This window comes from Cheilinus undulatus, linkage group 10, assembly GCF_018320785.1.
Source record: "Cheilinus undulatus linkage group 10, ASM1832078v1, whole genome shotgun sequence".
In the NCBI taxonomy this organism is placed as follows: Eukaryota; Metazoa; Chordata; class Actinopteri; order Labriformes; family Labridae; genus Cheilinus; species Cheilinus undulatus.
This window is the reverse complement of record NC_054874.1, coordinates 21,402,260-21,416,911: the sequence shown is the minus strand read 5'-3', so window position 1 is coordinate 21,416,911 and position 14,652 is coordinate 21,402,260.

The window sequence follows — 14,652 nt, the reverse complement described above, 5'->3', positions numbered from 1 at the left end:
GGTCAAGGTACATAAGTGTCAGGACTCACCATCCATCGCTGTTTGAGCCAAAGTGGACTTAAAGGAAGATGAACAAGGAAGACTCCATTGTTGAAAGCAAATCCTAAAAAAACGAGACTGAAATTTGCCAAAATGCATATTAACAATTCACAAAGCTTCTGGGAGAATGTCCTTTGGACAGATAAGATGAAACTGGAGCTTTTTGCCAAGTCCCATCAGTTTTATGTTCACAGACACACATAGAAAAGAACACTGTAACTACTGTTAATGACTTTTAAAAGAAACGCATTGCTCTACTTCTAACCATTAAAAAGCCATGGAGTTACTTAGTAACACGTTACTCCCAAAGCTGGTCTTAAATTACTGAAAAGCTTGCTTTATTGGGCAGAGATCAGATTAATTTCAATTCATTTGCCCTCAGAAACTGTTGGGTTGTTGTGGGGTTATAATCCATCTGCACTGTACAGCGTTGTCAGATAAGTTTTGCAGCATTTGACTGAATGTGAGCCAAGAGTATAGCACTTGGAGATATCTTATCGTTTTCGACATGACATGAAAAAAACTTTCCACAATGAGAAAACAACATTCACAGATAATAACAATAAAACTATGGCTGATGACGTATGTGTCTGCGACCGTCGCACGCACATATGTCATCAACTGCGACGCACTCGTAACTCACATGCAGAGGCATGACAAATGTGTCAGAAGGCGGAGTTGAAACAGAAGATGAGTTTGTTGCTAAACAAGGAGCTACCTTCATTATCTGGAAATGGTTTGGCTACAGGAAATCAGATGTGGAGCAGACAACAGTAGTTTGTACAATGTGCTTTATTTTACGACCCGCTATTCCTCTGTCTCACAACCGCACAAATTACACACAGCCCCACTGTTTACACGAGGAAATGACGAAGCACCTAGTCTAATATTTAGAAAGATATGTGTAATAAATGCGCATCTCATGTAGATTTTCTATAAAGTTAGCATAATATAACATTTACAACAATATACAGTGAACATAACATGATGCATGTTTCTTTTTATCAGTGCTGTGGGTTCTTTTAGGTTCATAGGTGTCTATATCTATAGTAGACACCTCACAGACAGAAGTGTATGGTGGAGGGACTGATTGTTATTTTATCATTTTAACAATAAAAGTTTCAACTTGGACTTGCAGTAAGTGACTTATCTCTGTAAAAACAAACATTGTGGAGCCTAGGAGCTCTGCTACACTGAAGGAACCTACAGACTTAAAAGAGGATATCAGTCTGTATTTTGGATTTAAACACTACAAAGACAGAGGCAAACTGAACTAAAGAGGCTATATCCAGGATGGGCCACATGAAGGTAAAATAGTGATGTAAATACTACTAGTTTAGGGTCAATTTTTGATGCTAACCCTGATATGTTTAATAATGTGCCAAGTTGGAGCATTCTTTGTACCATTTCCTACTAAATTTCTCTGAAAATCTCTTAAATGCAGAAGCAATATAGGTTTATTTACTAAAATATCCCTACATGACTTTATATGTAGCTGGAGTAGTTAAGCAGCCCATTTGATACATTTTACCTAGCCAAAAAGGTTTTGTTGTATGGTGCTTTTTTTTATCATGATTTATATTGTTATCACAATAAATACAGCAAAATACTGTGATAAATTTTTTAGTCCATATTGCCCATCCCTACTATACACTTCAAAATTCATGTTTCTACTTCTGTCAGCAGTCACATCATTAATAAACACCAGTGAGCCTGTTCCACTGGCAGCCATAAATGATAATGCCATAAAACTGCCTACAATGTTTGTCAAACGATGTCGTAAGCTTTGGATCATGAGCTGGTCCTTCGCTTCTCCATACTTTTCTCTCCACATTAATCGTAAAGAGAGCTTATCTTGGCTTCATCTGTCCAAAGAATCTGATTTAAGACCTGGTGAGGCGTTTTTAGAGTTTTTCTGCCAAAGTCTAATCTAACTGTCCTGTTCTTGAACGTTACCAGGGAGTCTCACCTTGTTGTAAAGCCTTTCACTAGCACTGGGTCATTACCTTCTATCTGCATTTTTCATGTTAACTTTTTTTTTTTTTTTTTTTTAATATATCAGTGCTACTGGTCACCCTTTACATCTGTCCGTGGGTTTTACTAATTTTAACCCTAGAACTGCCTTTGACCTGGGGCTGTTTTTTAATTGTGTCTAACTTCATTTTGATACAGTTTTAAAGTCTGTCAGTCTTTTCCTAAAAGTCTGTTTAGTACCACCTGGCATTGTTAAAACTGTTTGCATCATAGGATCATATACCATTTGTTTTCCAGACTCAGGTAGGTTGTGGTTATTCTGCCTTGAGTGGCTATAATGTTATCAGCAGAGCAGTACAGACTGTATCATCTTGCTGCTGATGAGGGCAGTACAAAGGAATGAGTAGGCAGGTCTTATCCCTCTTTGTTCCAGCCCTGATGGCCATGATGGTACAAAGGCCAAAACTCTGGGTTTGGTTACTCTTTAACATATTCAGTGTTAATGCTGCCAGTTTTAACTATGATGTTAACCACAGTCACAACACCAAAAGTTTGGATTTTAGTACTTGCATATTGCACTTAAAACAAATGGCAGATGGAAGTAGGAATGTCTACAATCTCCAGTCTTAAAAACAAAGTATATTTTTTTACTTATTTAGGTTTGAACCAGATAATGACTCTGTTTTTGTGATTTTATAATTCTTTTATTAATAAAAATATTTTTTGGTGAAGATTTTTATTACATCTCAAAGGCAGAGTTCCTGCTCTGATTTATCCCATCCATTCCCCTCTAACTGGAGGCTTGAAGCGACAGTAAATAAAAGGAACATTGCAAAGATCCTTCTACCTCCTGTGCTGCTATGCCACATTATTCTGCCAAGCCCATAAATAGGGCACCAAACACTCACACTCATCATTGTCACTGCAACTATCTGGTCCACTCAGCTGGTGAAATCAGACTCAAGGGACAGAAACACTGGTGGTCTATCAATGTGTAAATTAAAAAAAGTTACTGATGTGTCCTAAACAGGCTCTTTGCTCTTAGCACCACGGGGCAAGAAGGGAGAGAAAGCTGCCAACACCAGTCACACAGGAGATAAAGCTACTATTTAAAGACTTGTTTGTACAGTTTAAACAGACAGCTATGCGAGCATAGGTTGTTGATAATGCAAAGTCCCCATTTATGGAGACTTTAAGCAAAGGAGTATCCTAAGGTTCTAGCCTTAGGCCTCTGTTTCACTCTGTTTAAAAATAACATTGCAGGACAACAAGGAAATTGTAAGATCTGTCTTTATGAGGATGATGCAGTTTTATACTCCACTGAAACTGTCAGGACCTCGTGCAGGTGAGACAAAGCAGAAGTTTTAGCACTACCTCTTCTCTTTTACATGTTTTTCCTCTGATTTTTTGGTCTTGATGTAAAATGTTTTAAAGGTATGGAAGCAGACAGTGACACACTCAGAACCAACATCACAGCATCTCTGTAGATCAGATCAATGAAAGAGAGAAAAATAAGGTGGCTGACTTTTACCACGGTGAACATTTAGTCCCTTTCCTGCTCTGGTTTCCTCTCTGTTCCATCAACAGATCTCACTGTCCTGCAGCAGGCTAAAGTCATACGTGTGTATGTGCATTGGTGTAAAAGCAGCGTTGAAGCTAGACTTTTTGATGGAGTGTCCTCAGGCTCTGACTTATGCAGGAGTGACATGAAGTTTGTGTGCAGACAAGCAACAGATCATTATAAATTATTATCATATTAGCTTTTGTTTTAAATTTACTTTTAAAAAAGAAACAGGGGTGCAAATGGTCGAGTAGTTTAAGGCACTACCCATGTATGCGGGCAGCTGGGGTTCGAATCCAGCCTGTGGCCCTTTATGGCATGTCTCTCCCCACTCTCTTCCCTGTTTTCGAGTCAATCCACTGTCCTTCCTATATCCAATTAAGGCATGAAGAGGCCCAAAAATAAATCTTAAAAAAAAAAAAAACAAAAAACAGACAAAAGGTAAAACAAAATTATTAACTAGCTTAAATTCTTATGTGACATTTGCAAGTCTAAGTAGGACTTAAACATTTCAAATTTTTAAGAAATTATTCATTAGAAAGTTTAGTTTAGCGTAAAGGGTAGAGATATTAGTAGAAAACACAATTTTTTTGCAGTTTGGTAAGGTTTCATTAATTAATAAGTAGTTTTTATACATTTTAAGAGTTAATAAATTGATCAATTTGAAGTGAAAAGTTGCCTTTGCAAATGTATAAGGCAGGCTGACCCCACTTATGATTCACCATTTATCTCCTATCCCACTTTGCCTATTCTGCAGCACTTTAGAGGATGTATTTCAGCACTAATGATGCAATGGGTGAGAAGGATTTCAGATTAAACAAGCTCAATTTACATCTGACCAGTGCATTTTTTGCAGTCAATCTCAAAATTAACAGTTTTCTTGAATCACATTATGAGCCTTACATGATTGCCTGTGATTGAGTATGACGTCACTAGAGAGTACTTCAGCGAACGGACACAATCACAACAAAGTGAGTCAGGACAAAACATGCCCTGACATTTGGAGCTTCCACTGCAGTGTGTGAAAATTCAGTCTCCACTCTGAGAATCATATTTTTGGACCACAGACACTCAAGCTTCACAAGAAAACAAGAGTACTTGGATGCAGCCAAGGACCTCAACTTCATACTGGAAGTCCGACGAGTGCCACCATATCTCGTCTTCTAATACCAGAAGTCACTTGAACTGAATGTCTTCTTTGTTGTTTTCTTCGTGTGTCACTGCCATATTAATAGAGGCAGGTCTGCCACAAAAGGAAATAGAGGTAGACAAAAATTACTTGAGTTTTAAGACTACAAAGCACAGAAATTAAATTAAATTAAATTAATAGATCGATTTATGATCCAAATTCATGTATAAGCACTGACATAATATGCAACAGCAGATTGTTCTGTCTGGCCAGCGTCGCCGCCATGTTGCCAGAGGCAGGTCGCTATGTAATGCAATACAAGTAGACAAGGAATGTGCAAGTTTTTGGAATAAAAAGCTCAAATGATTGCATTAGATTGATTTTAATGAATTATCAGCCTCCAGCTGTTTCAAAGGTAAACATATTAAATAACCTGATTGTGTGCGTTTTGTGATTATTTTAAAGGTTTAAGAATGTTTGAAGTTCATTTTAAATGATGATCCGCATAGCTGTGTGTGCATATGATGTGCAGATGAACAGGATATGAAGAAAAAATAAAAAGAGAGGCTTTTGTATAGGCTGTAGTACAGTACCTAGCATGCTCAAAACATAAAATTGCAGCATGTTTTGAAGTGATGCTGGTTGTTTTCAATGGGAAATATATGAATGGATGTCATAGAGTTATGAATGCCAGTTTGTGCCCATCTACAGTTGCCTAAATGCCCCCCCTTTTTTTCTTGTTTTAGTGTGGACTCTGAGTTTAAGCACTGGTATTTTAATGTTGTTTCAGTGCATTATGGTCCCTTTGACTTCTAACAAGAATAAAAGATAAAAAAAATACACTTACTAGAAATATCTGTACTGTCATTATTTTCTGTTGACAAAATGCTGTTGACAATGACAGGCATATCAGGTGCTTGACGGGTTGTCCCATTTCAAGGTCAGCTGTTCAATACTCCCCCTTGTAGCTCTGTTGCAACTGTTGTCAACAGAGCTTTGATCGTAATATCCTTTCTTTCATTATTATATCAAATGACTATTTATGACAAAAGTGATCAAAAAGGTTTATTTTGACTTAAACTATCATCATAATAGCTACTCAGCAAAAAAGAATCGGGCTGAAGAAAAAAAGGTTCCATGTATAGCTTTTTTTAAATCAAGGATGAGGCAGGGTTCATGATCTATACTGCAGCCAATCAGCAGGAATAGATCTACATTTTGTGGTTTCACTCTCAGACAGTTGTTGCTATGTCCATCTTAACATACAGTCTATGTGGCAGATAGATATCACAGAAAATCAGACAAAAAGTTGCCTAAACATTAAAAAGTTGTTGAGACTTTCCAGACTAGTGAAAGGCGATGGACCAGCAGCCTGACAAAGTCATCCCAACAGCAGTGAATAAAAACAAACAGCAAACTATCAAGGGCTTTGATCCATGGTGAAAGAGATAGCATAGAAGTCACGGATATATTGTGTCCATTAAATTATTGACCCGGTAACTGGATTCCAACAACAACAGTGGAGTTTTACACTGGTGGGAAAGATTAAGAGTGTTATTTTCTGCTGTGGTATCCAGAGGGCTGAGTCATTTCACCATCTGATTCACCACCATGAGATAAAAGCAGGAGAGGCAACAAAATGTCAGTGCTGCCCAGTAGCTCCGACTTGCTCCAGTGATTCCATTCACATGTCTGTGCCATCTATCATGGACGCCAGTCAGAGTATTGCTGTGCCAAGCAGAGGCTTTGCTGGGAGGCCCCGACGAGGGAGTAGCGATGCAGTGCCTTTATTGACCCAAGCCTCTGTCAGAGCCAAGGACAAATGGGCTGCTGCTCCACAGGGGGATTGATTTTTAGTCTAACAGGAGATCGTGGAGTGGAATAGAGAGTGAGCAGAGTTCTCCTGGGTTACTGTCATACCTGTGTATGCCTGATCTAAATTCTTAATCAGCTTCAAAAGGAGAGGGTTTGAGTTTTGAGCTCGGTGGCACATTTTGCATCTGCTCTCAAGACAGTAACTTCACCTGTTTCGACCCACCACAGCGACAGTACTGGAATTCAGCCAACTTTCCAGATTCAATAACAAAGTGCATCTTTGTACGTCTCAATTAATATCTATCAAAGCAAAGGAGGATAAATATGTCTGTGTGTGTGTCACGGTTGCATGACTGTGGGCGAGTGTGTGAGTGGAAGTGAGGGCTCTGGAGAGTTTCTGTCAAAACAAAACAACGCCATAACTTGTCCTTTCTTGGTTAACCACGAAGGGAAGTGACACAAGGAGCAGCACTCATGCAAGCTTGCCTTCAAATGCTCAGATGCATGCACACAAACACAAACTCCTTAGAGGACTTAATTACTGTGTAATGTATGTGCTTGTTCTCTTAGGGTGGCCGTGCAGAATTGCCTATACGGAACTGCTCTGACAAGCAAATTAAGAAAAGATGGAGAGTGTATTCAATGCAAAGAGCAGGCACGCTGCCATGAGGTTTTTTTTAATTTTGAACATCTAAAATATCACAGCAGTTTTTTCGTGCATCACGTAGCGGTGCATGCAGCATTTAAAGATGAGGGAGATGAGGCATAAAACATTTGCATCCTCCACTGGAAGAAGAATATGTTGGCATTCAGACCAAAGCAGCCGTTTTTAAATGCAGAGACTGTCAATAATATAAAAGACAGCCTAATTAAGCGTCTGATGGCATGCTCGGCATTTCCCTGTTGGCAGTATTCGCATGAAAAGCAGCATTTTAAAGACATGAAGAAAACTCAGCTCTGAAATTCTCAAAGGTCAGAGCATCTTCACTGCATTTTAAAAGAAATGTTCTGCATCTGTGGAAAAATATAAGGAAAATAAAGGGCTTTTCTAATCCCGGTTCTATAAATGTTGGGACCATAGTTTATGTTGGCTGGTATTGACCAGCTTTTGGCTGGTTTCACAGGCTGATGTCTGGCAGATAAAGATATTAACAGCCAAAATGTACAGCTGAAACAATGCCAAATAAGTAAAAGGTGAACATATAGCTGGAATTGATATTTGCTATATTAAATCTCCATTCATGATTTTTATTTTTTTCATAAGTCAGTGCTGTTGGTCACTCTTTACATCTGTCAGTGGGTTTGAACAAATTTTAAAGCAATAAAGTGTCAATAAGATACTAACTATTACATTCTTTGTAAAATTGTTTGAAAAATACTGCATTTTTCATTCCCCGAAAAGTGGTCACACACTGATGTTGGACAAGCAGGCCTGGCTCTCAGTCTCCACTCTAATTCATCCCAGAGGTATTCTATCAGGTTGAGGTCAGGACTCTGTGCAGGCCAGTCAAGTTTATCCACGCCAAACTCTCTCATCCATGTCTTTATGGAGCTTGCTTTGTGCACTGGTGCACAGTCATGTTGGAAAAGGAAGAGGCCATCCCCAAACTGTTCCCACAAAGTTGGGAGTATTGTAGTAATTGTCCAAAATCTCTTGGTATGCTGAAGCATTCAGAGTTCCTTTCACTTGAACTAAGGGGCCAAGCCCAACTCCTGAAAAACAAGCCCACACCATAATCCCCCCTCCACCAAACTTTACACTTGGCACAAAGCAGTCAGACAAGTAACATTCTCCTGGCAACTGCCAAACCTAGACTTGGATAAAGCTGCTCGGCCATGGAAACCCATTCCATGAAGCTCTCTATGCACTGTTCTTAAGCTAATCTAAAGGCCACATGAAGTTTGGAGGTCTGTAGCGATTGACTGTAGAAAGTTGGCGACCTCTGTGCACTATGCACCTCAGCATCCACTGACCCCGCTCCATCATTTTACGTGGCCTGCCACTTCGTGGCTGAGTTTCTGTCATTCCCAATCGCTTCCACGTTGTTATAATGTACCAATAAACTGACAGTTGACAGTGGAATATTTAGGAGTGAGGAAATTTCCTGACTGGACTTGTTGCACAGGTGGCATCCTATCACAGTACCACGCTGGAATTCACTGAGCTCCTGAGAGCGACCCATTCTTTCACAAACATTTGTAGAAACAGTCTGCAAGCCTAGGTGCTTGATTTCATACACCTGTGGCCATGGAAGTCATTGGAGCACCTGATGTCAATTATTTGGACGGGTAAGTGAATGCTTTTGGCAATATAGTGAATATTGTGTTAGCTGAAAAATATGTTGCAAGAATCCTTTAATATAAACTCATAGGAATATTTTTTTGTAGCCTACTTCCTGTTTGGTGCTGCAGGTTGTTAAAGTACAACTATATAACAGCATATGCCTAATTAAGGCAAATAATCATGTGAACAATCATGTGATCAATTTGCTGTTGTCAAACAATGCTTATCTCTGGGGGACTCTTGAGCTACTGAAAACTATGCAGGAAAATCAATGGTACTGAAGGATTTTCTGTTAGCCACTGATGCAGTTTACAAGGAAACCAAAACAAATGAAACTGTAAACAGCTGATGGGTATAAACACTGATGCCGTGGCCAGGATAAATCAACAAATGAAGCAGCAGTGAACTATCCACGTTGGACGTTTCTCTCTGTCTAGTGACTACTGCAAAGAAAAAACCTTGCATTTTATTGCTTTTGCGGTGGTTACAGTTGAGATCATCAGTTTATGTGGACTTATATTGGACAACTGACTATAAGACTCAATTTTCATTGTAATGTGGAGTTTTAAGTTGGTGTATAGTTGACAGAGCACTGCTTGGTTAATTGTTTGGATGATTTTTGGGTGCTTTCAGTGGAGGATGTTATTTATGTTTTTAAAGAATGCCTAAAAACACCTGGAACATTCCACAGGCAGGTACCTTTACAGGCAAGGGTTTGTACAAATGTAAACTAAGACTCTGCCTTCTAAAATTAAAGCCATGCTAAATTTTAGTGGTTGAAAATGTTCAGAATCTTGGGTCGTGATTTCACATTAAGGAGGTGGTGGTGGAACAGGATTCTGCAGTCCAATGAGTCTACATTTCAGTTTGTTTTTGAAATAATGGCTACCAAGTTCTCTAACAGAGGAAAAGGACCTTTTAGATTTCTCTCAATAAAAAGTAAAAAAGCTAGCGTTTGGGATGTTGTTTGGGTGCATTAGTTCCCATGGCATAGCTAACTTGCACATCAGTGAAGGCACTTTTCATACTGGGAGCCACATACAGGTTTTGGAGCAACCTATGCAGGCGACATGCTTTTCAGGGACATCCTGCTGATTTCAGCAAAATCAGCAAATCACATTCTGCATGAGTTACAACAGCATGGCTTCACAGTAAGAGTGTGGGAACTACACCAGCCTGCCTACTGTTCTGACTTATCTCCCATTAAAAATGCATAATGAGCACAAAATACAACAATGGCAACCTTGTTGAAAAAGTGTTGAAAAACTCAAGATGTACATTGAACAAGAATGGGAAAGAATTCCCCTTTGAATACTTCAACAATGAGTTTCTTCAATCCCCAGATGCCCACAGTGCTGTTAGTAGAAAAGGTGATGTAACACAGTGGTATATATGCTTCTATCCCAACTTTTAAGGAACATGTTACATGCATCAAATCTAGAATGTGTGTGCATTTTAAAAAAACATAAATGAATATCTTGTTTATGTGCTGTATTTAGTTGAATATGGCTGAAAAGAATTTGCAAATCACTGACTTCTGTTTGTATTCACATTTCACACCACGTCCAAACTTTTTGGGAATCAGGGTTTGAATTTAACATTTGTCTTTAAAATAAAAGAGACAGAACACTTTTAGAGTGAAACTGAGCACATATGCTTTATTCTTCTGTGAAACACATCTTACCCTCAACAAGAGATTTCACAGCGACCTTTGTAGATTTAAAGACATGAGGAAGCTCGCTGAAAGTCAGAGACAAATAGGCTGAAAAATATGTTGCTGCCAGAGATAAAGCGTGAGGTTTTGACAGGCAGGCAGGCAGCTACAATAGAGGGATCAGCTTTGGTGTCATGTACTATTGAGAACAATGAAAGATGAATTTACAAATCAGATAACTGTAGAGCTCCATCTCTGATCAACACCCTTCAGCTTTTTGACAAAAGGAGCAGGGGAGCTTAAAATTGAACTCCACTGATTTTTCCTCATTTAAAGAATGTAACAGGTCTAAGGGAGAAATATTGCTGGTATGGAAAGTTAGATGGAGATTTTTCAGCTTCAGAGGGAGCTGAGTAAAATTTAAAATCTGTCAAGTCAGTGTCAGAGAGGTCTGAAGATGTTCAAAATAGGAAATAAAAAATTAGGTTAGCCTAGCAAACCTCAGACTCTCCGTCTTTCTCTCTGCACTGAAGAACTGGCTGCTTATAACACCGCTAAACTGAAGTTGAACTTTTGTTTGATAGGGGTGATGCTGTTAAACAAAGTTCAAATTTAGAGCATGGAACTGGAGGGTTATACAGAGTTTATAGATGTTCTAATTTTAAACTCCTATATGTACCTTTACATTTTCAGGGTAACTCTAATATACAGTACAGCTGTCAGGATAACATTGTGCCCCCCCTTAGAAATGCACAAAATCTAAATATCACAATAAAAAACTGGTAATTGAAACACCTGAATTTCGAAAAACCTCTCAAATATTGCTAAAAAGTTTTTACGGTCTCATGAGCAGGATTTTCAGACATTTTGATATAGAATTATATATCGCAAAAGTGCAATGGAAACACTTTCTGCATTTACAAGTGACAGGACGCAACTGACTAAAGGAGTCACCAAGTAAAGACCCTAAGTCTTGGAACCAATATATTCAAAACTAAGGAGTTTTAAGAAAATGTTCCCCTTGTAAAGCATGTACCAATAAGAAAAAGAGCTATCCATACCAACATCACTTTTTGTTTCAAGCATAAATGTGTTTATTATAGCTATTAGAAAAAAGGGCATTGAAATATGGGTGGCAATGGAACTTCATGGGCTTTTAGAGCCAGCCTCAAGTGGGCACTTGAGGAACTGCACTCTTGCCTCATTTTTCAACACCAGTTTTCCCCTTGGTATGTAATAACTTTGTTTTAGCCTAAAATATGATGTAATGTGTTCATGTCTTACAAACAGAAATTTACACTTGACACTTTGTAAAGGCATTCAGTCATGTCCTTCTTAAGGTTATACTGGTTAAGAAGCAAAAGCTAACATTAGCTTTGACTGATAGCTGGCAATATTTTGTCTGACTTGAAATATCCAGAGGTTCCTTTCATTTTTACAATTTGTCCTTTGGATTTGATGATCAATCTGTGTGTGGAAACTTCAATGAGCTGTATGAATGTAAGAAATAAAAACCCTTGAATAGAGTGGTGTGACATTTCCACTGCAATGAAACATCCAACCCTGAGTGTGATAGGAAAATGGCTGCAGTCTGAATACTGTCAATTGTCAGCTTCATCCTGAAAGACCTTTCATTTTCTCTGTTTTCTATGGGGTAATTTCTATTTCTACATTTCTGTGTGCTTTCTGATTACATCTGAAAGGCCTGAAAGAATATAAGACAGAGCACGGCAAAGTTTTAATGTGACACAATTAATTTGGCCAGTTAATCACAAATGCTCACTATTCTCCATTAACTAAGCTTTTAATGTTCCCATTAAGAATGAATGTCATCCTCCTTTGCACTTCAACACTGGTGAGCTCATTAGAGACAATCTCTGAGCATGGCTCCTCTCTGCCTGCTCCATAACTCAATACATCACCAGCACAGTTCACTGTCTGAGGAGAAAATCTAATCTCCTTAAATCTGCAAATCCAGGTCCTGTTTTTTTTTTTAATCTCACGGTGTCATTTCAATGTCCATTTTAAGTTACAGCTACATGCACTTCATTAGCCTTTCTTATCAGTTTTTTCCCTCAGACTTTCTGCTCTTACTTTCTTTCATTCCGTACTTTCTTTGCTCCCTTATTTCTGCAGCTGGACTGAGAAATGACAGCCAGACTTTGCAAATCCGGCCAGTACCTCCGCTTGCTGGTTATGACCCCAATTTATCAGCCAAAGAAATTAAAAGATATGACAAAAAGATGGAGCAGTCTTCTGTTCTTATGCTGGTTGTGCAACAGTAGAACTACAGTAAAATGCTGCATAGATGTTTTTCACTTAATTAGAAAAGGTACTGAGCACCAGGAGCTCTGCATTTCAGTGATGCCTGGAGGGAGAGGGATGGCCCCCTAGTCACAGAAATATCCATTAACATATAAAACCGCAAAGTTTCTGAGTGTGCGTGTTTGAGTAATAAACACTGTACAGGTAGAAAGGCATGTGTGTATGGGTGTGAGCAGAAGTTGGCAATATCACAGCAGGCTGCATCTGAAAGATTTCATTTTCCACATCTCCCTGAACCCTAATCTGTGTGCCGGCTTAAAGCTGGAGGGTCGATTTGAGGGAGAGAGGGAAGAATCAGAACATGCAAAGCTTCAGAGAAACTGGAAAGGTGTCAGAAGAAAGAATCAAACCAAAGTAGACTCTTGGCATTGCAGATTTCCAACACCACAGGATATATTTTACTCCCTTTTTCTGTCACTTACTGCAGCATGTCACAGGAAGAGCATGGACCAGTCTCCACATTTGAGGCATATTCTCAATATGTGATACACAATCTTATGCATGTAAAACTAATACATGTTTTCCATTGATGAGCATGTTTCTGACAACTAGGAACTAGTTACAGCTACCAAAGCCATCTAAAAAAAAAAGAGAAAGCATTCTGGGGCCTAGTCCTGTGGACGGGCTCATAGAGCTCAGTCAAAATATGGCCTATCCTCCTTTTAAATTATGACAACAACAGAAAAAAATCACCAAAACATTCATTATTTATAAAACTATTTTATGTGTTGTTGCTTATACATGAATGCACCCTGTTTAAAAAGGTAAGCCCCCTCCTTAAAATGGTAGGAACATTTTTTACAGTTAACATAGAGGGCTGGCCAAATGAACTTTTCTGTTTAGTCAGCAACTCTGGACTGTGTATTTCTATGCCAAGACCTTACAAAAAGACAGGATGCCAAAAACGAAAGGACCACAGTGGTAGCTTGGTAACAAACTTTTTTCCTTCAGCATATACACTGAATTGTCATAGTCAGCATCTTCTTGACACTTTCATTGGTCTAAAATTTGTAAATCCTGCTGACAGATGTAAAGGGTGACCAATAGCACTGACTGCTGAAAAATACATTGGAATAATGAAAAATGGTGATAGGACATAAAAGTCTGACACCAGCAATAAATAGGAATTTTGCATATCATTTCTCTGAAAGCAGCAGAGCAAACACTTAATGAGGGAAACATGCCATGAACAACATACCTTTTTCTTAGTCTGATTAGTCCTGGCAGATGGATCGTGGAGCTGGTGATGATTTCAAATTAAGCCATGTCTATTTGCATGGTGTTGATTCTCTTTGAAATGCCAAGCTGACTTGAGCTGCCCCTCATCAAGCCTGTTTCAGATTGGGCACGTGAGACACAGCTGGGCCTCAACACTACTTGATTTTCGTTTCAGTTAGCAAGTTAACAAATCAGGGCTATCAGACTGCATATCACGTGCCTGATAAGCATGTCTCACCCACGGAGAATCTCAAGCATGGGTTTCCAAACTATGGTCCAGGGGCCAAATGCAGCCCTCAACCCATTTTCAACTGGCCAACATCAAATTCTAAAACAACTGAAAAATGGCACACATTAGAACATGAATCCTGTGCTTGACTGTAGTGTTTGTTTTATCTGTGTTTTCGAATCACAGATGAATTTTGAGTTACCTTCGGGGCTCATCCAGGAAGGTAACACAAAAATATACTCGTCTGTCAATTAGAAAACAGATAAAAATAAAGTTTGTGAAGATGGTTTAAATTTATTTTGGTTAGAGTACCATTTAGTTTAATCACTAGGCAGTGCTACCGTGCCAATTCTGTAAACAAACATTTTGACAGGACAATTCATTAATGCCCTTTTTCGTGACTTTAACTCAGAAAGCACTGTAA